General features: G+C 35.3%; 1 protein-coding gene across 1 annotated transcript in view; it reads left to right on the forward strand.

The window, feature by feature from the left end:
* Window positions 1–26,580, forward strand: part of LOC135212556 (neo-calmodulin-like) — a 673,130-nt gene that overhangs the window by 219,236 nt on the left and 427,314 nt on the right. The window lies entirely within an intron of this gene.

The raw sequence follows: 26,580 nt of genomic DNA on the forward strand, positions 1-26,580 counted from the left end.
CATTCATAATCTCTTTCTTCCAACTTGCTATCGGCCTTCTCTTAACAATTGCTTCATAGTGCAACTGTGAGGTTTTCCTCCTGTTTACCCTTTCAAACCTTTCAACTGTTATTTCCGTTTCAGAGCCGAATAACCTCATAGGTCCCAGCGCTTGGCCTAAATTCTATATTCCTTCCTTAAAATACACTTAGGGATAAGGCTGTCCATTTTATTTACATAAGGATATGAGTGTGTGTATGTGTGTGTGTGCGTGTGTAGCCGTTTACGCTTTCATCTTTGACAGTAATTAATGCAGGCACTAGATATACAAACAAAAGATTTATACACATTTGTGTAGTCACATTCCGTTACTCTCACAAGTGTGTGCATCGTTACGAATTAGAATAAACAAAGCTATTCATCAGTTGGCATTCCGTTAGTTGAGATAACGTTGGTGCTTTATTGTCATTTTGTATTGATCATTCAGCTCCTGCTGAAACTGATGGCTGTAGTTCGAGATCGTGCAAACATTGCCGCACTGAAACTCCGGAATGGTTTGATATTCTGATGATTCCGTCATTGGTATGATATATATATATATATATATATATATATATATATATATATATATATATATATATATGTGTGTGTGTGTGTGTGTGTGTGTGTGTGTGTGTGTGGGCGTGTTATTTAAACTTGCTATCCATATCCTTTCCACTAGGGTGTTCCCATCCTTAGCCCATATGTCCTGGAGAGAGAGAGAGAGAGAGAGAGAGAGAGAGAGAGAGAGAGAGAGAGAGAGAGAGAGATAATATATATGTATGTATAAAGGCGATGCCACGGAGGAAAATTGAAAGGTATAGCATTAAGTTTTATATACTACGTGATCACATTTTTATTATATATATATATATATATATATATATATATATATATATATATATATATATATATATATATATATAATCAGGGGAGAGTGGGGTAGGAAGCCCCCCTTAAGGAAAAATGTTTATATAGTCTACAGTATTTCAGCTATTGACCTAACAGAGATATTTCTAGAAAGCTTTGTTATTGGAGTATCAACGATCATAAACATGAGAAGCTGTTAGCAATTTAGGATAGTAGAAACATGACCTGAAAAAAAAAGAACAAAGGGGGCCTTTTACCCCATGGGTGGGATAAGAAGCCCACGGTGGGGGCTTTTTGCCCCATACCTAAGATATTGTGGTACTTCATGAAAACTACCATTTATATTGAAAAGTAGACGCCTACTTTTGCTAAATATAAAAAATTCAACCTTCCACACGAAAATATTCAAGAATAGTGTTGGAAGATATACAAAAATTAATCTTAGAGTTCTTAGTTTCTTGTAAAACCTAGGAACTTTTTGGTATTCAAAGGAACTGAAATTAGCAAAATTGTAAAATAAATTGACACTTCCTCTGCATGACAGCTGTAGCAGCACAATTGGAAATAAATTTACTTTTATATAGCACCAAGAATAACACAAATAAAAGAAATAATGGATAAGTTTTACATAAGAACAAAAATGACATAAGTGAAAAAGATAGACTAATTTTCTTTACATTACTCCATTTTCTCTGGCTAAAGTCTTGTGACTGTGGTGGCCATCTGGAATTGTAATGTGCTTTTCTGCTCGACTTGGCTAAACAATTTTAACAAAGTGATGTAGCCAGTCTACGAAACAACCAGCATTAGACCGTCTATTTGCAGTGCATCTAGCAATTTATCCAGGTGAGCTGCCGATCATAAGTAGTGAAGTCATCCTTTTACTGGCAAATATAAACATAAGAGGAAGACAAACTCCTGCTGCCTTCATTGCACAAATAAGATGTAGTCTGTCCTCTTTCACCACTGGTTACACGTCCAACTGATCAGATGGGGTAAAAAGCCCCCTGGGCTTCTTGCCCCAAAGCGTGGTGGGCCTTTTACCCCACTTGCCATTTTTTAAGAAAACTAAATCCACCTGTACCTCAATTGAGTTTTCAAGTCTGGATTGCATTGCAAGATATTTCTTAGGTCTTATTTAAAGTAACTGTAGTTAAAGTACTGACTTTACTGACAAGATGTCCGCACAGGATATCCCTGATATAGCACGCATACTTACATGAAATGTGTCCAAAGAAGAAAAATGCGTGCTGGCTGTGTCCCATTCTAGTTCTCCTTGACTGTTTGGTATAGAAAGCTTCAGGCAGAAGGTGTTGCTGCACTGATCAATTGACTAAGTTGCTATGATATGTAATAAGCAAGAAAATAGGGGGAGGCCTTTTACCCCACGGGGGCCTTTTACCCCACTCTACCCTATATATATATATATATATATATATATATATATATATATATATATATATATATGTGTGTGTGTGTGTGTGTGTGTGTGTGTGTGTGTGAGTGTTCGATAAAGACCTTATAATTCATCTTTGCATGCTATCAATATCCTTATCCTTCCTACAAGAGTGTTTCCATCCTTAACCAATCTGTCTTGACGAGAGAGAGAGAGAGAGAGAGAGAGAGAGAGAGAGAGAGAGAGACGAGATTTCTGCTTGTCTTGTTTCATACCTCTTGTCGGTCTTGCTTCCTGTGCTAATTCTCGTTCGTAGCGGGAGATTCGCTCGAGATTTATGTTTTGGCTTTGCCCCCAGCAATTTGTTAGTTGTTCTTACACAGAAAGGGTAAATTCGCTAATGTTCCTGCCTTTTTATTGTGAATCTTCAGAGAGAGAGAGAAGAGAGAGAGAGAGAGAGAGAGAGAGAGAGAGAGAGAGAGAGAGTGTGTTTGTGTGTCATTGGTATAAACTTTATTGTATGGATGATTTATATATATATATATATATATAATATATATATATATATATATATATATATATATATATATATATTAGAGAGAGAGAGAGAGAGAGAGAGAGAGAGAGAGAGAGAGAGATTTCTCTAACTGAATCTGCGAAATTATGTAACCGGATAGCGGAGGATACGGTAAAGAAAATTATTTACGCAGATTAGTTATTAAACTCGGTTTATTCTTTTATTGTCAGGCTTGTTGTTGAGTAACTGCAAAAGCCTCACGCTGTTTAGTTTTGTTCCTTTCCTTCGTGCACATTGCATATACTGTCCTCGTCAGTTTTGTTTTCCGTGAAGTTATATGTTCCTCGTTGATTGTCTGTACCGTTTCATTTATGATTTCGAAAACTCCTTATCTGTTTCGAAAAGTAACTACAGAGTCTCTTTATGTTGTCTTCAAAAAAGCTTTACTGTTTTAAACCTAGATACTCAGTCCCCCCCCCCCCCCACTTTTTCAGCTACAGTATGGTAATGACAGGTTGCTTTATATCTTGTGACATTCTTCATTGTGCTTTTTCTCCCTCGATTAATGGTTATGTGAGCCATTTTGTTTTTATGACTGTCATGTGGAGATGTCCTAGTGTATTTATAGATATTATTCTGTTGGAGAAAACTACCTTTGGTTATGAGATTATTTGCTTTACAATAATAAGAAATTACTCCTCATTTTCGTTTTTAGTCGCTTGCGGACTCTTTTCCCATTATATCTTTGTTACCTTTAAGAACAATAAGATATATGTGTTACCTTTAAGGCAGCAAAGATATCTTTATTGTTCTCATCAACTTTTGCATTTATATCACCTAAGAACATTGTTTTCATATCTCTCCATTAATTTATCTAAAATATGATGCAGCTGTAAACAGAATTCATCTTTCATTGCTTCGGCGAGGTCATGCAACCTTGCGCAATTTTTGATGAACTGCCATGTGCGTAAAACAGTTGAAAACTTTGTGGATGCTCATTCATTATGTCTTTTTAATCATTTGCTTATCAAATTAATGAATGAATTTTATGTATTAGTTGACCATTATATATATATATATATATATATATATATATATATATATATAATATTATTTCTTTTATTTATTTTCATATCTGTTTAATGAATAAGGATAAATTTGTCCGAAGAATGATCGTTCCAACGGATTGGGGGTCGGAGTTCTATATTTTTTCTATACAAAGTGTTAAAAAGTAAATGTCTATCTTTGCTATGAAATGTATTAAAATATTAAAGCAATAGTTTAACACAAATGTACAGGTTAGCGCGAGAGCACGCGCATGCGCATATGTATATATATTTATTTATACATATAGTAATATATATATATATGTATATAAAGAGAGAAAGAGAGAGAGAGAGAGAGAGAGAGAGAGAGAGAGAGAGAGAGAGAGATTTACCAATCGCTCGGACCCTCGATGATCAAAGTCGTCCGAAGCCAGATTACATAAACACGCAACATGTCTCTGTTTAGTGATTTTCCAGCGCAATCATTCAAATGCATAATAAAATATACAGTAAATGATTCATTAACTCTGAATATTTTTTTTTTTGCTGGCATAAGAGCCTGTTCATGACGTTTCAGTGGTTAAAAAGTCACGCGCAGTCTGCTTCATTAACTTCAATAGCTAACTCTGGAAGATATAAACTACGAAACTGAGAGTAAGTTTTCCAACTGTAGTTTGTGTATGTATTTTAGTCTTGTTGGTTGATCCTAATTTGATTTTTTATTTTAATTTGATTGTTATCTTTTCCTCTGTTTAACCTTGTCCCTGTGATGTATATTTCCTTATTTACTTGGTCTTTTATTATTATGATGATGATAAAATAATAAATGTTAATAATTAATAATAATAATAATAATGATAATAATAATAATAATAATGATAATAATAAGAATAATAGTAATAATAGTAATAATAATAATAATAATAATTTTCGGTGTGTACTTTTCTGTTTTTTTGGTTGATCCTAATTTTAGTTTTTTTATTGTAATTTGATTGTTATCTTGTCTTCTGTTCAACTTTTTCCCTGTGCGGTATATTTCCTTATTTTAGTTAGTCTTTAATAATAATAATAATAATAATAATAATAATAATAATAATAATAATAATAATACAACCTGAGTGATTTTATTACGTTTCGAGTCAACACATCGACTTCCTTTTGGAATGCCATCTACAGTCCGTTGCAATATAATTTTTGCTATCAAAACCCGAATTCAAAACTTTACAGATTCTAAAGAGAAACGCTACCGTAGTAGTAACATCCCGCTCAGTCACACGACCGCATTCTACTGAACCCTTTGACATTTTGCCGCAAATAGCGGCATCAAGGCGCTGATATTACCGGCGGAAAGGCTTCGTCTGGCGCTCCTGTTGCTTTATCGCCGATAGGAGGAACTTTCGTATCGTAACGGAAGCGAAAGTGCTCTTGTCCTCTCCCCGTCTCGACGTCTCCATCCAGTCATTTTCCAGCGCGGTGAGGAAAAAAAAAAGTCATTTCCGACGGAGGAAAACTTTACAAAATATTGCCCTTGAAATTTTTCTGAAAGTTCATTTCCAGCGTATTTGGTGGAGGAAAACTAAAGTAATATTCCCCTTGAATTTTTTTGAACGGGTCATTTCGCTTTAGAGGGGCGTATTCTGTTATGGAATAAAGATGTGCTGTCTTTTTTTAAATTGGTACTATATTTTATACTTTTATAAAAAACTCAGTTGAGTTGCCTCCCACGTTTTTTTTTTTGCTTTCATTACCGATGTCTGGAGAGCTCGCTTACAGTTTTCCAAATTCTTGGCCTTATTTTCATTATGTGCTCAGTAATAGTGCCTTAGTTGTAATAAATACATACATACATACATTCATACATATATATGTGTGTGGGTGTTATAAATACAGAGCTATATGAAACTTCTCATAGATGTTATTGTCCCTTACACAAATATAGGGGACATACAACGAATTACGTACATACCACAGGCACTAGTCACATTGCTTCAAAAATAATATTCAGTGACAACATTAATTTTTGTAGGTGTTGTTGGTATAAATTCAATGGAATATTGAGATGTAGGGGTTGTCACTTGCTACGAAATAGTGCAAATAAATATCAACATGCATTATATGTTTTACTGTTGCAAGTAGCGAGAAATGCTCCGATTAAATTGGTCTTGCTTATTATATGCGAGAAAAGGCATTGAGGGGAAACAACTTGAATAGTGGTTTCATCATATTCACGTTGTTGTTAGGCATAAGACTGCCAGTCATAAAAAAACTTAATCTGGCATCTAATTAGTCTTTTTCCGTCACTTCATAAATCTGCATTTTAGGAAGACAATCATGATTTAATGTGATAAAGATAATAATACTATTAGAAGATTCAATAGTCATTTTTCTAGTCTTCTCAATTTAATGTTTATTTCACAATCACATCAGAAATCTGCATTTTTGGAAGACAGTCATTCTGTAGTGTAGTAACGATAATGATACTATTCGGAAATATGACTGGTTTCTGTGATCGGGTTATATAAGAATTTCACACACAAAAAAAAGGAAAGGCAGAAGAAAAAGAAGAAGAAGAAAACAGTTAGGTAGAGAAAGTGGAATTGAGTAAGGTGGATCTTCGGAGGCCCAATCCCATCCTTTTCTTTCATCCGGTTTAATTGAAATGGAATCTTCCGAGAGGAATCTTATATTCACCTTCGAGGTGATGATGATGATGATGATGATTACGATGGAAGGAAGTAAGTCTGTTGCAGAGGCTCGGAGGATTGACTCTCTCTCTCTCTCTCTCTCTCTCTCTCTCTCTCTCTCTCTCTCTCTCTCCATTGTTTACTCGAGAGCAAAATCAAGCTGCGAGTCTTCCTTGAGTCTTACACGTTCGCAACGCGCGGTGTCACTTATAACATTTTATATTTTATTTCATTTTATTTTTTCTTTGAATTCAGTGCAGACGCTGTGATATATATACATACATATATATATATATATATATATATTTTATATACATACATACATACATACATACATACATGTATGCATGCCTATATACACAAAAACATTCTTCATACACTAGCGTTGCCACAGAAGGCTTAAAAGAAGATGACCTCATCACAAGGCTTTATCTTGGGATTTTGGAGATCTGGACTGGATAAAGAAAGCATTACTGGTAATTGTCGGGAACATTCGAATAATGTCGATTGGGGGGGTTGGGTTGTTGGCTGGTGGTGGGGGAGATCTTCCTTCCAAGGTAAATCTTACAGGAAATTATTTCATTTACTGTTTCATTATATTTTTAAGTCTTGGTCCTTTCAAAGTAGAATGAAATTTAGAGAGACTTTGCTATCTTTTGTCTTTTGTTGATGTCTTCATCCTTTCGCAGTATCAGGCTCCCCATGCTGGGGGTGTTCTTTTTGCTGTACCTCCGTGCATATTCACATTCTTGAAGCCTTCTTTTCACCTTCGCTTATCAGTTGTTTCCTAGTGCAACTGCGAGGTTTTCCTTCCGTTCCACCTATCCAACCTTTCTACTATCAATTTCCTTTTCAGCGCTGAATGACCGCATAGGTCCCAGCGCTTGGCCTTTGGCCAAAATTCTCTTTCCATTCCATTCCACGGTATCATGGGGAAGACTTACTATATTTCATTTTTTAGTGTATGGTGATTGAATTGAAAATGGCATACCCCAAAGAAATTAATTTTGAATTATGCGTAAAAAAGAAATTATTTCCTTAGAAGCGAGGTTTTTTTTTTTTTTTTTTTAGCTTAAAATCTCCACCAGTGAACTGTGGGATCAAAATAAACAGAAAATTCCCGAGAACGCTGTTAGGAAAGAACTCGAAAGATTTGGGGCGACTATAGTGGAACTGGTTGGGAAAAGCAGAGCTGGTGCTCCATCGCTAATATTTGGGAGTCACTTCCATCTGTAAGGAGATGGAACGGAAATAAGTGAGAGAGAGAGAGAGAGAGAGAGAGAGAGAGAGAGAGAGAGAGATAAGGTTATAATTTGGGTTCGTGAAGTAGTTCGAATGCATGAGAGAGAGAGAGAGAGAGAGAGAGAGAGAGAGAGAGAGAGAGAGAGAGAGAGAGAGAGAGAGAGATAAGGTTATAATTTGGGTTCGTGAAGTAGTTCGAATGCATGTGAGAGAGAGAGAGAGAGCCAAGGTAATAATTTGGTGTTCGTGAGGTAGTTCGAATACATATGAGAGAGAGAGAGAGAATTTTGATTTGTCAGGTAGTTTGAATCTCCACACACACACACACACACACACACACACACACACACACACACACACACACACACACACATATATATATAATATATATATATATATATATATATATGTATGTATGAGAGAGAGAGAGAGAGAGAGAGAGAGAGAGAGAGAGCGAGCAGAAATTTAGTTAGTTCTCTCGAAGCAATATGAGATGTGTAGGTCAGCTTATTAACTTTGGTGACTCAATATTTTATCTCATTACTTCCTCAAGAAGGTTGATTTCCTAAGAACACCAATTACTCTGCATACTTTAGGTTGTCCTGTGGCGCTGATAGACCTTGTAATGGTATCATGGCCCATTCGAATGAAGTGGGCTGTTCCCCTTAATTTAAATGTAAGAGAGAGAGAGAGAGAGAGAGAGAGAAGGCAATCCAATTGTAGATGATTACCAATATTGTTTCAAGACGTTCAGGAAAAAATATCCTTGATCGCTCGACCTTTCCGCCTCTCTCTCTCTCTCTCTCTCTCTCTCTCTCTCTCTCTCTCTCTCTCTCTCTCTCTCTCTCTTCTACAATGCCAATTTCTCTCTTAGTTTCTGCTGACGCAAAGATTGAGTCTTGAGCGAAAGAACACATCTTTACTCCAAAAGATTGTTTGAATAATGGACGACCCAAATTCCTCCGATTGATCTAGATATCAGGATTGGATCACTGACTAAATAACACTCGAATACATTTATTACTTTTCCAGTTCTCTTAAGGGGGGTTGGGGGGAGGTTGCCCGCTTGCTTATAAAGCGTTAGCTCTTTGCTTCTTAGGTAATATTTTAGGGCCATGTTTGCTCGCCTAATGCTCGTCCATATAACCAGTATTCCCGTAGGGGGCTAGTGCCGTCAGTTCACCTCATACAGTGCACTGTAGGCATTGCTTGAGGGTCTTTGCAACGTCCCTTCGGCCCCTACCTGCAACTCCTTTGATTCCTTTTACCGTACCTTCGTTCATATTCTCTTTCTTCCGTCTTCCTTCCCACCCTCTCCTGACAATTGAATCATAGCGCAGCTGCGAGGTTTTCTTCCTGTTACACCTTTCGGACCTTTCCATGATCAATTTTCGTTTCAGCTCTGAATGACTTCATAGATCCCAGCGCTTGTTATCAATATACATTGTCATGCGTTGGAATGTATATGGTTGGCGGTTTTCATATTTTATTTATTTATTATTTTTAGTGTCCTCATTTATAGTTATCATTTATGTGCACGAACATTTTATTCGTTATTTTTTGCCGGTTGAATGAGTCAAATGTATTCGGATACAAATTTAATATTTTTGTAAAGTGAAATATATCCAGATATATTGATATTCAAATTAATTTCAATTTTTTCCTCTCATTATTTGCTCTTATTTACTCTTTCATGAAGTCTGCTGTACAAATTAATGACCATTGGATTGTTGCCTAAGACTATGTCCTTATTGGTAATAATAATAATAATAATAATAATAATAATAATAATAATAATAATAATAATAATATTAATACAGGCCTATCGAAAGCTCTCTGCTTTATAGTTTTCAGTTCAGATATTTGTAATACATTCCAGCTATACTAATTGGGATTTTATATCTGTAATAATAATAATAATAATAATAATAATAATAATAATAATAATAATAATAATCGTCATGATTCTCTATCTAGAAACTTAAATTATTGCAGTTTTGTGTAAAGAAAAAGCAAAATAGCATAACTGAATGATTAGAAGACGAGCTGATTTACCCCCCAAAAAAAAAAATCCTTATTTATAATAAAAAGAAGTTTCGCCAAACACAAAGTAAAGAGATACATGGATTTGTTTATGCCATGACAAACAACAATATATTACCATTTCAGTTGTATGTAGTCTTACTATTTATGACAACTATTGGGCCGTTGTTTTTAGCAGTATATGAACACGATCTGTATTGTAATTTATCATATCAAATTAGTTTCATTTTCAGACAAGACGAAGGATTATTATTAGCTTCACCTAATTTTTTTTACCTGCATTTTTAACATTCACGAAGAAGTGAACTAATTCACATAATGTGGCTGGAATAATAAATTTTAACCACATTGACGACATGGGCACATTAGCTTATTCTTCAATATTATAAGATGACGAAAGACTAGTAATTGGCCTTAGGGAAATAAAATTGTGTGAGGAAGGGGACGGAAGTTGAGTGAGACAGTGAGTCAGTCAACAAAAAGGCCGAAGGTGAGACAGTAAGTGCCATAAATTGAAGGAAGACAAATACTTCAAAAAAAGACGTCAACAAAGGAACGTTCTCCAGCCGTCACGTTCATTAAGAGCTAAAGTGGGGGAGAAAACGGCCCTCGTGAGAGATGAATCTCTCTCTCTCTCTCTCTCTCTCTCTCTCTCTCTCTCTCTCTCTCTCTCTTACTCATACTTGTGCGATTGCGTGGCCATAAATAAACACAGTCTATGTATACATCTCTGTATTTATTAAATGAATATGTTTGTGCAGAATAATTATTGTCAAATTTTTATGAAAGAGAGTTACGAAAAGCTTGGGTAAATACATATGTATTCACTGATTAGATGGTGCTGAAATGCGCACAGGACATACATACATACATACATACATCCATCCACACACATACATACGCACTCATGGTAAATGACGCTTCTGGTCGTCAGTGCAATCAGGATTTCAGTGTGAATGTTAGTGGGCAAATATGTGATTACCATCCATCTCCGTAAAGTATTGCTAATACTTTGTCACAGGTTTTTACCTACAGAAAATGTACGTTGCCGTTTTTGTGAATTGTAGCCTATATTTTAATGTATCAGAAAGTTAAGGCAAAAACGGGGTCATTTTGAATAGCAAGGATTATTCTGTCGTCTTCTTAATACGTATATTTTGCTGACTGGAAGACACTCTAAAAAGTAGATTTTCTCTTATAGTTCCTCGTTGGACGAGTGGGTTACGTGCTTGCCTACCGATTTGGTAGTCCGAATTCGTTTCCCCGCTCTGCCAGCAAGGAATCAAGAGGAATTTATTTCTGGTGATAAGAAATTGATTTCTTGATATAATATGGTTCGGATCCCACAATACGCTGTAGGTCCCGTTGTTAAGTAACCAGTTGGTTCCTAGCCACGTAAAAATATCTAATCCTTCGGGGCAGCCCTAGGAGAGTTGTTAATCACCTCAGTGGTCTGGTTAAACTAAGATATACTTTTTCTATTATATTTCTATGAAGAAGACTGGTGACGTGTCCACTGAGATTATTTTATACATATTATAAAGCCAAAATAAATAAAATGTCTCCTACTTCTTTTATGACACCCTCTATACCACTGTAGGAAAATTACTTCGCACCTCGTGATGTAGCAGTTGTAGATCATTTATATAATTTCTTAAGGAGATATTTTTTGAAAAGAGGAATGACTCGAAATGTTTAGAAGGCATCTTATATTTCTATAAACCAATTACCCAAAGAATATTAACGTGATGTAATTTTCTTGGTCGCTCATAAATAGCCGTTGAGACCTTTTCTTTATCCACCTTTCTTCAGATGCATTGAAAAACTATGAAAAATATAACTTCGAATGATACCAGAAATGTGTAAAGAAGCGAAACTCGACTTTTGTTATTCGTTTCTGAGAAAAATGAGGTCAAGAAATGATCAACCATTTTACGGGATGTTTCTGACCGATTGACCGAACTTCAGCTATTTCCCCTGATATTTTTACGTGGAGAGAGAGAGAGAGAGAGAGAGAGAGAGAGAGAGAGAGAGAGAGAGAGAGAGAGAGAGAGAGAGAGAGAGAGAGAGAGAGAGAGAGACTTCGTATTTATATGCGAAATGTTCTTTGAAATATGACTGAAAAGCTTCAGGTGTATCTTTAGGAATATAACCACTCGATCGTCGTCAGTCTCCAAGGGAAAGTTTTATCTCCCAAGTTCACATTGCTGATGTAGCTTTTTGAAACGAAAACGTGTTTGTGAAAGAGTTTTCATGCCGAGTAAAAACTTTGTAATGAATTGCCACTCAACCCCCTCCCCCCCTCCCCAGTGCAGGCCTGGTGGATAAGGACCCTCACGGAAGCGGGATATGTCCAAATTGAATCAATCACGTCGTTTTTACAAGGTGGGCAATATATAGGCACTTGGCCATCCACGATACCCCACATCTTTACGTAAGTGAACAACTAATAATCAGAGTCGATGCTCTTTGGACTACAATGAGGAAATTTGATTTCATTATTTTTAAAAAATGATATTTTCTTCCCTTCGAGAGAGGAGGGAGGGAGGGGTTGTCAATCTTCTGCATCTCAGCGAATCATTTTTAGTATGAGGTTGCTACACCAACCACTTGACGTGAGGTTGCTAGCTTAATCGAACTTCACTGAGAGATGTTCTTGAATTACCGGGAGCTCGGGAACTCATCATTTCTTTGTTATATGTTGTTCACGCTTTTGCTAGTTTAAGTGGCCTTATGCCAGCGCGCTGCTCGAAGTTGTAATACAGCAATTGGTTAATTCTTTGAAAATATTTTTCAACTATAGCTCATTCATTTGAGAATTAGGAAAAATGATTGTTGCTGGTCTTTACTAGTTTTCTTATGGGTTCATAATTAAAAGATTAGATTGGTCAAAATTTCGATGATATTTCGCATTTATTTCCTTTGCAAATGTTTTCACAATTTCAATGGCACTTGTATAGTTCTCTTGTTTGCCAATTGAATTTCAGTGCCTCCTTTTTCTCCGACTCGCAGTTTCCCATAGGATCTCTTTGGAGAACCTTTCCATCCCCGATAAAATCATTTCAGATTCCTCTCACATATGCTGGTGATGGAACATGTCTTCGTTTCCTTTTTGATGTCAGCTCGGGGCTTATTCTCAGACAGAAACTTTATAAAGGCTCTCGTTGGTGATGTAATGTTTTAGCTATTCTCTGGAAATTTCAGTGTGTAAAAAGAGTATATGGCATTATTGAACTTTGGAGGATTGGAACTCCCTTTTAACTCAGGGATCTCATTTAATGATATAGATAACTTGCAGTTCATAGAATGACTTTGAATATAGTTTCCTGTTTTCCCTTCCTTGTGTGAGTCGAGCCACAATTCCTCTGATTCAACAACAACCTTAAGCTTATGTTGAATTTAAAGTACATGCTACTGAAGGAGTTTCTTCTTCCCCTCTGTTTCTCTTGTATTACTTTGCCTTATTCGTTCTGTCGTGTAGCAGCGCTTTACATGGGAGGCCTTCACTTGAGTAGCTACGTATCTGCATAAAGTAAAAACAGGAGAAAATCGCTTTTGAAAATTGGCAACATTTAATTTGCGTTATATTCATTAATATACAAGATATGATATAATTTTTCCTCAGATAAAGCTCAATGTGTCTACACTTATCTATGTTAAAATTAACGTGATCTAATGTAACCTCACCCTAACCGTAACCAAACCAAACCAAACCAAACCCAAACTCAACCCTAAACTTCTTCTTCTTCTTCCCAGCTTTATCCCTGTTCTAAACTAACCTAACCTAATTTTTTTTATCGTGTACACAACTCGTAATCCGAAAAATCGTCTAGAAACGCCGATCTAGTGAAGGTCTCAAATAATCACGCCTTCTCCTTCGCCAAGCTTCTCAAATCACACGCCCACCATTATATAGCTCCTCTACCAATGGAGCCCACTCTTAACTCATTCAGATTTCCCGTCGGCTCCCAACTTTTTTTTTTTCCTTGTATCATCAGTTCCAGCTGCTCTCTGTGTGCTACTTTTTTTTTTTTTTTTTTTTTTTTTTTTTTTTTTTTAAAGGAATTCTAGGGCTTGGTCGTTCTCCACTTTATGACGTAACTTTTCACTGGGGAAAACTTTCGCTGCATCTGATGATCCATAACTCTTATCAGATGGCTTTTCACTTTACTGTGTAGTAAACCATAATGTGTTATTATTATTATTATATTATTGTGGACATGACTGAGGTAGCGCTTGACCAAAAGCATTATTGTAAGATTAACAGAAACGCGTAAAAGGGCTTTAGTTCGTCAGTTTACTGAGAAAAAAAAATTATTATTATTATATTATATTGTGGCCATGCGAGAGGTTACTGTTGACAAAAAAAGAATGTTATTATTAATAAAAATAATAGCTATTTCAGCCGCGTTTATTTTGCATAGAAGTTTCTCTGTTCTTATTCCTGACTTTGTTTCTGTACTGAAATTGGCTATTCAAACGACAGATAGGGGATTCATGTCAAAAACGTGGTATTTGTCAAATTGAATATTGTAAAACATATTCAATTTGACAAATACCACGTTTTTGACATGAATCCCCTATCTGTCGTTTGAATAGCCAATTTGAGTACAGAAGAAAAGTCAGTAATAAGAAGAATAGAAAAACTTCTATACAAAATAAACGAGGCTGATGTAGCTATTATTTTCAATAAAACCTGTTTTAATGAAGGTCTTCCTCCAGCATATTGTTCTTATTATTAAGGCCATGCCAGCGGTTACTGTTGACAAAAGTCATTGATGGCGGATTAACAGAAACAACTGAATTTATTTAACCTGTAGCTAATTCGACACAGGATAGGTCAGATACCGACGCTTGTTATATTCTAATCTAACTTTCCTTGCCTTTCTTTTTTTTCTCGCAGGTAAGCCGTGGGCGAGCTTCTTTCCAATCAGAGGAAGTGTTTGAATTAGAACTTTTCTCTCCCGAGTTGCTCCGTACAGATAAGTTTTCCATCTAGTTCTCTGGTCAAAATTTCGTCTTGAAGTAATAGGACCATTTTTTTTTTTTTTTACTGTTATGTCTTTGTTATCTTGAAGATAGATGTTTCTCTCTGTGTTTTGAATGTTACGTTGGTAAAATATTTTAGTTTTTGCAATATACGGTTTGGCTTTCTGATTTGGTTATATATATATATATATATATATATATATATATATATATATATATATATATATATATATATAAATATCGAGCTACAATGTCCTTTAATATCTAATTCGCTCTACCTCGGAATTAATATATTTTCATATATGCTTAACCGAAGGGGAATTTTTTCTCGATAATAGATTTGCCTGGACCAGGGCGCAAACCTATGGATCCTTTCAAACCCAGGAACGTCAGTGAAGCGTTACCTACTACACCACCGCGAGAGGTAACGCTTCACTGACGTTCCTGGGTTTGAAAGGATCCATAGGTTCGCGCCCTGGTCCAGGCAAATCTATTATCGAGAAAAAATTCCCCTTCGTTAAGCATATATGAAAATATATTAAATTCCGAGTTAGAGCGAATTAGATATTAAAGGACATTGTAGCTCGATATTTGTATATGAATCACGGAAATGTGATATGACTTATATATATATATATATATATATATATATATATATATATATATATATATATATATATTCAAATGTGTCAACACGATTACGGTGTGGATATCCTCTTGATGTACGATATCTGCGTGCTAATGTTCGCTCGTCAGGTATGCATAAATAGTATGTGCCTTTTCTCATGTGTGTAGGCTTAAAATTTTTATATACTCTACCCTCATTTACTTGAGAGAGACACATGTATGTCTTATGCATAAATATAATGTATAATATATATATATATATATTATATATATATATATATATATATATATATACACTACATATATACATCGCATTTTCAGAGATACCTTGCCATAAGAGAAATTTCCTCGGATGGGTACATAAATTTTATTGATTCTTTTGGAATAGCGAGTGATAACCACTTGGAATTGAGAGAGAGAGAGAGAGAGAGAGAGAGAGAGAGAGAGAGAGAGAGAGAGACGGAGGCGTGGGTGCGGAATTTCGGAAAATGTGAACTGGGGACGTTTTGAAACTTTGTGTCATCATTCAATAACAGAATTGAATATGCCAGGAGTGACAGTGAAAGTTACAGAGAGAAAAATAAAAGATTCTTTTTCAGTAATAGAAATTGCCAGGGTTGTGACGTTTACACTCTCTCCCTCTGAATGATCATTTCACAACTGAAGCGCTTCAGTGGCGTGATCGGTATGGTCTTGGCCTGCCAACTCAGTGGCCACGAGTCAGATTCTCGGGCATCCCACTGAGGGGTTAGAGATGTGTATTCCTGGTGATAGAAGTTCACTCTCGACGTGGTTCGGAAGTCACGTAAAGCCGTTGGTCCCGTTGCTGAATAACCACTGGTTCCATGCAACGTAAAAACACCATACAAACAAACAAACTACACTACTGATAATAGTAGAAGCAGATCGTGTTAATATTTCATGAAAAAACCAGACGAGCTTTCTGAAATTAAAACCAAAAGCGAAATTGAAAATCTTTTATGTAGAACTAAAGATTCCTGGGTTGTTGGCAAACTTTGGCATAGTTACCCTGACAGATAACTTTATATTCAAATTTTCACAGGAACTCCCCAAATTGCGGCCATCTAGCCTCAGTAATCTTTATTTCATTTAAAGTTAAGGTTAACCATGATCGTGCACCTGGCACCTCTATAGATGAAAGTTTCATGGGCCGCGGCTGAGTTTCATGAGCCGTGGCTGGGAGTTTCTTACAACATTATACGCTGTACAGAAAACTCGATTCGCCGATTCTTCGGCGCATTTTTTTTACTTGTTTCATTTTGCTTTGTAATGCTGGTACATAACTAGAATGTAAGTTTTAAGTTTCGTGTCTCGAGATGATTGATTGGTCTGTGCAGTCATAGGGCTTTGTCAGGTTTCGAAATCCTATGTTTATGCAAGAAAACTAAAGGGCTTCTGAAGTTACTGCCTGTTTTTTAACTACCAGAATTGGTGTCCTAGGATGGCTAAAAGTAATTTGTTTTATGTAAATTATATATTCAGTGCACATCTTGGAGTGTTCCTTAATGCTGCGTGTGCACACACACTTGCATATATATATATATATACATATATATATATATATATATATATGTAAATATATATATATATATATATATAATATATATATATATATATATATTATATATATATATATATATCTATATCATATATATATATATATATATATATATATATAGATATATCTAATATATTATATACATATATAATATATATATATATATATATATATATATATATATTCTATATATATATCTATATATATCTATATAGATTATATTATATATATATATTATAATATAATATATATATATTAATATATATATATATATATAGAGAGAGAGAGAGAGAGAGAGAGAGAGAGAGAGAGAGAGAGAGAGAGAGAGACTCACTATCTCGTTTTAACATATGATGCTCATAAAAACTTACAAATTTACATAAAAAAAAATTCTGCTTAAACTATGTTGCACACAATGAAATGAAAATAGAGCAAGTTGTAATAAAAGTAAAAATACCATTGAAGCAGTTCATTTTTCAGCGGCAAATTTGAACCTTTATTCAGTGTTAGAAAAAAATAATATAAAAAGTAAAAAAAAAACCCTCTTTTTTTTTTTTCCAAGTTTCCCGGCCGTCGAGCGGTAAAGCCGAGAGTTTTCCACCGTTCGTTTATTTGATATACGATCTGCGCCGTGAATAGATAACCCGTTATCTGGACTTGACGTAGGAACAAGATCGATGTGGGATCCGTTCAAATACGAATGTTTTGGCAGAGTCGTCTTTTTTTCAGATGACTGTCTTCATGATAGCCGAGTTTTTTTTTTTTTTTTTTTTTTTTTTGACGCCGGGCTGTTGCCTTTTTTCCTAAGAAAATAAAAGAATATAAAAAAGAAAGGTGGCAGTTTAGGCGATAACTCAGATGTTGGTGATATGGGCCTGTACGTGAGATATGGAATAAGACTTTGGTCTCGATTAATGGATGTATGTGTATCCCGTATACATCCAAGCCATTTTGTATATATGTATTTGCATATATATATACATACTATATGCACATACATATATATAAGTATCTATGTATATGTACATATTTATATATACATATGTAATATATATAAATATATGCATATATATGTATGTATATAAGTATGTATATTAATAAAAGGAACCCATGAAAACGCCAAAAATATAGAAAGTAAGTCTATATTTCTGAGACTGCTGTCTCCGAAATACTATAGTACTTAGTACTTTCCATAAATTGGCGTTTTTATGGGCTCCTTTTATTAGATGAAATTCTGTCGTAGCAGAACATTTTTACCGGCCACATATATATATATATATATATATATATATATATATATATATATATATATATATATAATGTGCGTGAGGTATCATCACAGGGAACATGATGTTAAATTACCACATACCACTCTTGGAATATGACAGCATAGATGAGACCTACGAGAAGGGAATGACGGAATTTCACAGCGGGGCCTCCTCTGCGTTACACGACGTTGTGGGTGATGATATACATACATTATACATACATACATGTATACTTACCTAACATGTACTATATGTATTTGTGTATGTATGAGTTTGTGTATATATATTTGAAGCGAGATAGGACTTGTACGTATAAAAATTTTGATATGTAAAAATTTTGCTATGTCAAATGAAGTGAAAACTTTAAAATATTCTTATCAGCCTTTTTCAAATATAAAACTGCGCTGTGAATTATTGAGAAGGTTAGAGGGATGTCTTAAAAGTTTGTGAAAACTTATGGCGAGGTAAAACTGCGTGTCTATTTCTCTGCTAATTTTACTTTTGGATGATGATAAGCTAACAAATATGCTTTTAGTGTTTTACTGAATGTGTATGTGTGTGTTTGTATGTGTGAGAGAGAGAGAGAGAGAGAGAGAGAGAGAGAGAGAGAGAGAGAGAGAGAGAGAGAGAGAGAGAACTTCATCATGCGTCCTTTCCACTGCCAACAGGTTCGAAGCGATGATACTACCGGATTGGGATGATGTCACACACCATGTAGGCACAAACGACCTATTCCGGAACGGACAAGCGATGATTAATTCGGCGAGAGAGTGGAGATCTGGGTAATACAGCCGGATCGGACTGTGTAGTCTTCCAATACGACCGTTCTGTGTGACTTTTAATTAATGTAAATGTTCTCTATTTCTTTTCATACCTCTCGATGGGATAATCTTGTGAACCGGCAGACGGACGCCCGTTTTCTTTACAGTGTACGTTTTCTTTAATTCCCTGCACACTTTTCAGGTGACGTTTCGTTGTTTCGCAAAGTTGTTTTCGTGTTTTTTTTTTTTTTTTTATCTCTCTCGTTCCTCTAGTTTTGATATCTGTTCATTGTATCTATTTATGTTTCTCCGTTATCTGTGTTTTCCAGTTTACTGGGCTTAGATACTTTTGAATATCGTTTTATATGTGGTCATAGTTCCTTAATTACTCGTTTCATATTTGAAATCCGTGTGTGGTTTTTGAGATGTTTTTCCAAAGCTAATGAGTGTATATTATTCCCCGTTTTTATAGATACTTGTTTTGTTTAGTCTATGTGCTTAGAATTATTTGTTATATATGTTTAGACTTTCCTCTCAGTTCTCGTCTTCCTGTATTGTTATATTTTGTCTTGCTCAGCTCGCTGGTATTATCGAGTTTTTAAATTTTTTCATCCAAGTTTAAATTTTTTCATCCGAGTTTAGTATGCTTTGATGAAATAAACATCTACGACTTTTTATATGCAATAATACTTGAAATGCTTAAGGTACTAACGCAGCATTCTCTCTCTCTCTCTCTCTCTCCTCTCTCTCTCTCTCTCTCTCACACACACACACACACACACACGCACGCACACCACATATCCCACCTCCCCCATTCTTTTTCATGGCCATTTCCTCTCTTATAAACCTAAATCATCTGAAAATTAATGCGTCTTATCTTCGTCCCAATCTTTAATCGTGGCTTCCCTAAAGAGACACCAAATGGGAAAAGTTGAACCTGGTCTTGCAGATTTCCTCCTTAGAAATACTTTTATCTGCTTTCGTATCCTTAAAAATTTTTTCCAGCATTATACGTTCTTACTTTTAAGAATTTTGGTTAAATTCATCTTTTTATGATCCTTGGTGTTTTGTGTGAATACTTGGTAAACAGCTAAACATGCATATACATTATATATATATATATATATATATATATATATATATATATATATATACATATATATGCATATGCATTATATATGTATATATATTATGTATGTATTTTATATTAAGCACCAATGCAGCACTTCTAAAATTTACAGCATTTCTTCTTATCTGAAAGGCCAGAGTTTGGAAAGGATAAACGAAGACCTGCGGTTCCGCATCTCCGTTAACAGCATATGGTCACTCTTGATCTACAGTGGAACATACCTCATTCTAAAATTTATTAAAAGAATCTGGAATAAAATTGTAAAGCAAATTTCACAGTTCAGGGTTCCAGTATGTTCCATTATTCTGCAGCTATGCTTTAAATGTACCTCACTGTTGAGCTTCTCAGTTCCAGAGGTCCTTTATTCCTCACACTACTAGACTGTGGAACAGTCTCCCCAGAGGACGTTGTGCGATTGGAACTTTTCAAGGTCAAGCGAAATTGCAACGCATTGCTACCCTGAAATAATTCTCCTTGTATCTTAATCTTTTATTTATATTTTTATGTTTATTTATTAATTTGTTAATTTAATTTTTCTTTTCAGGTAACTGATTCCTTCTTTCTGTATTTCTTGCTACCTTCTGTTACATCTTTCTAATGAGCATCTGTATTTCTTGTTACCTTCTGTTGCATCTTTCGAATGAGCACCATATTCTTTAGGGCCTTGATTTTCAAGTGAAAGGCCCCTTTGGAGTAGTTCCATATGAATGTGGTTCATGTTCCGAATTTCAGTAGTAATAATGACTCATTTTTGCCCTTCGGCTGTTCATAATAAGACGTTTAAAATTGCAAATTGCAAGCTATGTTGGTTCCATTACCCTTGGATCCCCAAAAGGTGGCAGTGTTTCTCATTAAAAAGGGTGACCCTGAGTGTCCCATGCTTTTCATATCGATATACTTTCAGGATTCCTCCGAGTTCATTTTCGTGAACTGAACAGGTCCCATTCCTTTGATTCTCTAGGAGGGATACTTATTCCTCAAAAGGGTATAACTCAGATTTGCCTTTTTTTCATTTGCTCAGAATAACAAAAGGTTTTCAAGCGCCTCGGTGGCGAGGTCGGTATGGTGTTGGCGTGCCACCTTGGAGGTCGCGAGTTCGATTCTCGGTCATTCCGTTGAGGAGTGAGAGATGTGTATTTGTGGTGATAGAAGTTCACTCTCGACGTGGTTCGGAAGTCACGTAAATCCGTTGTCTCGTTGCTAAATAACCACTGGTTCCATTTAACGTAAAAATACCATACAAACAAAACAAAACAAAAGGTTTTCGAAGCTGTCCGCGAACGATTTGGAGTTACTGACCCCACACTACGCTAGGTAGGTAGGAATCTTTGGACTGCGTACGAATAACTTTCTGATGCATCATGAACTCGAATGAAATGGATATATATAGCCTATCGAAAATATGCTCTTCGTGTACACGGTAAATTCAAATTTTGATTACAACGTTGCACTGTTGAAAGACGAAATGTCCACTTTATATTTGATACCATTTCAGCAAAGAGAAAAATTCCTATGTACAAAATCGGAATCCAAGTGAGAGTATGATTTTTCATCTATCATCCAAATCGTGCCTCGGACTTCATGTAGTGATTCATAACAGATCCACGTATATATTTGAAGAGGCTACGCATACTGAACTAAAATTGCTGTTTACGCACATTCCCATGAAGTTGATATTGAAATAGTCTTTCCAGCGCGTAGGTTTCCAATTGTAAAATGCTCTTTTCTTTTTTTGCCCTTAGGGAAATAGTACACAGTGGCTGGAAATTGGCGCCATAGAAACTATAATACAGCGTAGGTTGATGGCTGAATTTTTCTAGAAACTCGTTTGTAGTGGTCCTAAAGAACAAAACCCTCTCAATTGGTAGGTTCTCGTTATAGTATCATATATTCATATTTTTTATAACTCTGGCATTCTTAGGGTGCATCCACATTACAGTATCGCATAATTGTCATTAACATTTAGAAAACATGTAAAGTACTGAAAAGATGTCAAGTACTATAAGTGGAAAACGATGCTATGACAGATATTGAGCACAAGTCGTTGACATGTATTCATGTTGGTGATGTGTGTGCGATGAGTTGTCGACTTGTTAATGACATTGTGCTGCAGCGTGGACACACTCAAGTGTCTCAACATGTATTAAAAATAAGCTTGCTAAAACGGCACACGGTAAATATATTTAAAAAGGGGAACTGACAGATTATAACATAAATGTTCATGAATGAAATCGTAAAGATATATTTATTTGGTCATCGTGAAGAGCTGTTACTCCTCTACTCCTCGTCGACATAAATGTAACGTAGTAGTAAGACACTGCAATCGTGAAAGTCTTATCAAGCATGTCAGGAATTATTCATGTTCCGCTGCACGCTGTCTGTCAGCATTCGGAATTGATTTTATCTGGTCTGTTGTTGGAAATATCTTCTCTCTCTCTCTCTCTCTCTCTCTCTCGTGCACGTGCCTGCAACAAGTATATAGGGAAACGCATACGCCCCCACGTATATAAAATATATATATTATATATATATATATATATATATATATATATAAAATGGGTTTTAATCTACTTTGTTCTCCTTTTTTATGTTGATAAATTGATTTATGAATTTAGGCTGCATAGCCAAGTGCTCTCTCTCTCTCTCTCTCTCATATATATATGTATATATATTATATATATATATTATATATACATACATATATATATATATATATATATATATATATATTTAGATATATATACACATACAGATCTCTTTAACGTGTGCTGCCATATTAAAAAAAAAAAAACTTTCACGTGATCGATTAAAATGAAATATGATAAATACTGACCTTTTAAAAACTGCTGTTGCTAAGGTCATGGACGACGAAGTGCTTTTGAAGACTACCCAAAAAATAAAACCTTTTTATGCAACATAATAAAAAAAAATGTTCTGGAAAACCCATGAAAACGTTGGGAGCTGCCAAACAAACGACAGCCTCTCATTGATTAGCTGAACGTTTGCAGGTATCCGTGATTTGGACAAATTACCATTTAGATGGATTCATTAATCAGCCCCCCTAATGCAGTACTTATTCATTATATATATATATATATATATATAATATATATATATATATATATATATATATATATATATATACTATATGTTTGCATACATTAATGTACGTATATAAGAACAATACCAGCTTGACTATCAATTATTTTCTTCTTCGTCTTTTAAGGCCTTCACAAAACTCTTCTTTCGCTTTTTGCTAATAAAAGAAATGTTTGCCGAAATCTTCTAAAGACTAATGAATTATACACACACACACACACACACATATATATATATATATATATATATATATATATATATATATATATATATATATATATGTACGTCTGCCCATAAAGGTAGCAAAGAAATTTGGTCTTTCGTCAAGGTGAAAATGAGGCCTTATGTATGATGTGTAAAAGGGGTTTAGACTGAAACTGTTTGGATTCAATAATTCCGGATTTGTTTTCGTCCAGATTTTGTAGTCTACGGCTGATGATAGTAGGGTTAAAGCAATTCTTATCTCTGCATCGTGGATTAGAGGATTGACTTGGGATTTATCTATCGGCGGTTCTCTGGAGAAGGATTGGCTTGATTATGGTTTTTTTTAAAACAGAGGTTTCAGGAGGGTTTCGTCCAGGATGACTACATTACTACATTCTTCCAGTTGGCCTTCAGACAAATCCATATTATCTGTCTGGCATGAGATTGATCCCAGGTTCTTCCTTTTTTATAATTTACAAAACAATTACTAAAAAGTTCAGCAGTTATGAAATGACGTTCATGATTTATGTATTCATAAAGGATAATACTTTTATTAAAACAAACAGCCGAAGATGTGCATGTTAACTTGACCAGTTTAGTTCACTTTTGTCCAAACCAACACAGAAATGTCCCTACCTTAGAGCTCGGCTGATTTTGACGTCCCTAACTTTAGGTATAAAACAGGAAAATGATTCAACTTTCTCCGTTATTTCTCTTGCAATTTTAGTTTAACGTCAGCGATAGGGAAAAAGGAATTGCTCTCTGTTTGTCATTCTGTCTTTCTATTGCTGCCTGAGCTAAGCTTTTTTTTGTACTTCTGTTCGTAGAAGTAGGGACTACATGAGCTAAATTGCAGTAGAAATAACGGTGATCAGTAAACTATGATATTCAAAACACTTGCTGTATTGTATTGTCTATCACAGTTATTCTTATTATACGCTGTTTCCAGGAGCACACACTTCTACATTAGTCCTGGAACTACTTCAGCATCTAGTTATTATTATTATTATTAATTATTATTATTATTATTATTATTATTATTATTATTATTATTGATTATTATTATTATTATTATTATTATTATTATTATTATTTGCTGGTCGTTGTCATTTCATTCAGATGACGTAACTTTTAAACAAAGTTGGTTATTGAAAGGCATAATTTAATGAGACATAGAGTTAACTGAAGACGATTATGGTAACTGCCTATTGAGTTTACTAGAAACAATTTGGTGTGTTATCGGTGAGAAAAACTCTCTCTCTCTCTCTTCTTATCCTTCTCTTCCGTGTCTCCTCATCGTCCATCTCCTCTCGCTCTCTCTCTCTCCTCTCTCCTCCTCTCTCCGTCTCCTCTCTCTCTCTCTCTCTCTCTCTCTTTCTTGAACATGTATGGCTTAGAAACACGACGACTGCGAGGACAACCAATAGAAACATTGAAAATACTGAAAGGCAAAACATAAGTAGACAGTAACCTATTTACATTAAACGAAAACCAGACAAGAAATAATGAATGGAACTAGAACTGAAGAGATGCAACACATCCATTGTGGGAACTTCTTTACATGCAAGATATGTGACACGTGCAATAAACTGCAACCAGAAGTTGTAAACAGCAACAGTATGGAAGAGTTTAAAAGAAAGCTAGACAAAATCATTAGGACACTGTTGAATGCACAGTAAAACCTGCTCTTACAGACATGTGAGCACACGATGTCTCCTCGGATGGACTAACAAGTCTTTGAGACATCCTAATCCTTGTACCTCTTGTCCCAAAAAATAATATCCATTATAATGATGCCAAACTTAGCAAGAAATTTTTCGACTCATCGTTGAGAAAATATAATTAAAAAAGATAATGAAATCAAATTGCCTCGTTGTAGCCCAAAGAGCATCGTGGATGGCTAATTGCCTATGTTGCCCACCTTGTAAAAACGACGTAATTGATTCGGATTGGACATATCCGGCTTCCGTGAGAGACCTTATCCATCAGGCCTTCCCCCCCGGGGGGGGGGGGGGGGGTGGGGGGGGGGGGGGGTTTCGAGTGGCAATTCATTCCAAAGTTTTTACTCGGCATGAAAACTCTTTAACAAACACATTTTCGTTTCTAAAACCTACATCAGCAATATGAACTTCTGGGAGATAAAACTTTCTCTTGGAGACTGACGAGGATCGAGTGATTATATTCATAAAAATATATTCGAAGCTTTTCAGTCATATTTCGAAGTTCGTCTCTCTCTCTCTCTCTCTCTCTCTCTCTCTCTCTCTCTCTCTCTCTCTCTCTCTCTCTCGTCCTAAAGAATAGAGAATTTCTGTTATAATGATACCGGCCTAGCGAGAATTTTTTTTTTTTTTTTTTTTTTTTTTTGGCCCTAGTTTTCGTAACATGATTCCATTTTCAAATTTCGATTCGATTCCTGACGGCGAAATTTATAAATGAAGTTATATTCAGAAAACTAGGACAAGAGAATTGAAAAATTTTTCTTGCTAAGTCGGTACCATTATATAAGATATTCTTTTATTTTCGGGACGAGAGAGAGAGAGAGTTTTCTCACCGATGAACTGAAAAATATCTTGCCAAGCTGGTATCATTATAATAGAAGTTCCCTTATTTTTTGGGACGAGAAGTTCCCTTATTTTTTGGGAAGAGAGAGAGAGAGAGAGAGAGAGAGAGAGAGAGAGAGAGAGAGAGAGAGAGAGAGAGATTTTTCTCCCGCTGAATCGAAAAATTTCTTGTTAAGTCGGTATTACTATAACAGAAGTTCTGTATTTTATGGGACGAGAGAGAGAGAGAGAGAGAGAGAGAGAGAGAGAGAGAGAGAGAGAACTATAACAGACCAAATTGTTGCTAAGTGACCTATCCTCGCTGACAAAAGAGAGGGTATTAAGGGGAAAATTAGCTTTAAGCCTCTGAAATTGTAAAATCAATATGTCCAGAGAGGAAGTATGGGCAGGATCAGTTGCTCGTGTGATTATATTATGTTCTTTTATGTTGTGAAAATAAAACCATACACACACGAAGGAATCCATGTACGTACTTTCAAGTTGTTATGTTATCATGTGCATTCTGCGGAAGTGACAGTGCCCATGGTAATTTTCCAGAAATACTTAG

The sequence above is a fragment of the Macrobrachium nipponense genome, chromosome 41 (assembly GCF_015104395.2).
Source record: "Macrobrachium nipponense isolate FS-2020 chromosome 41, ASM1510439v2, whole genome shotgun sequence".
NCBI lineage: Eukaryota > Metazoa > Arthropoda > Malacostraca > Decapoda > Palaemonidae > Macrobrachium > Macrobrachium nipponense.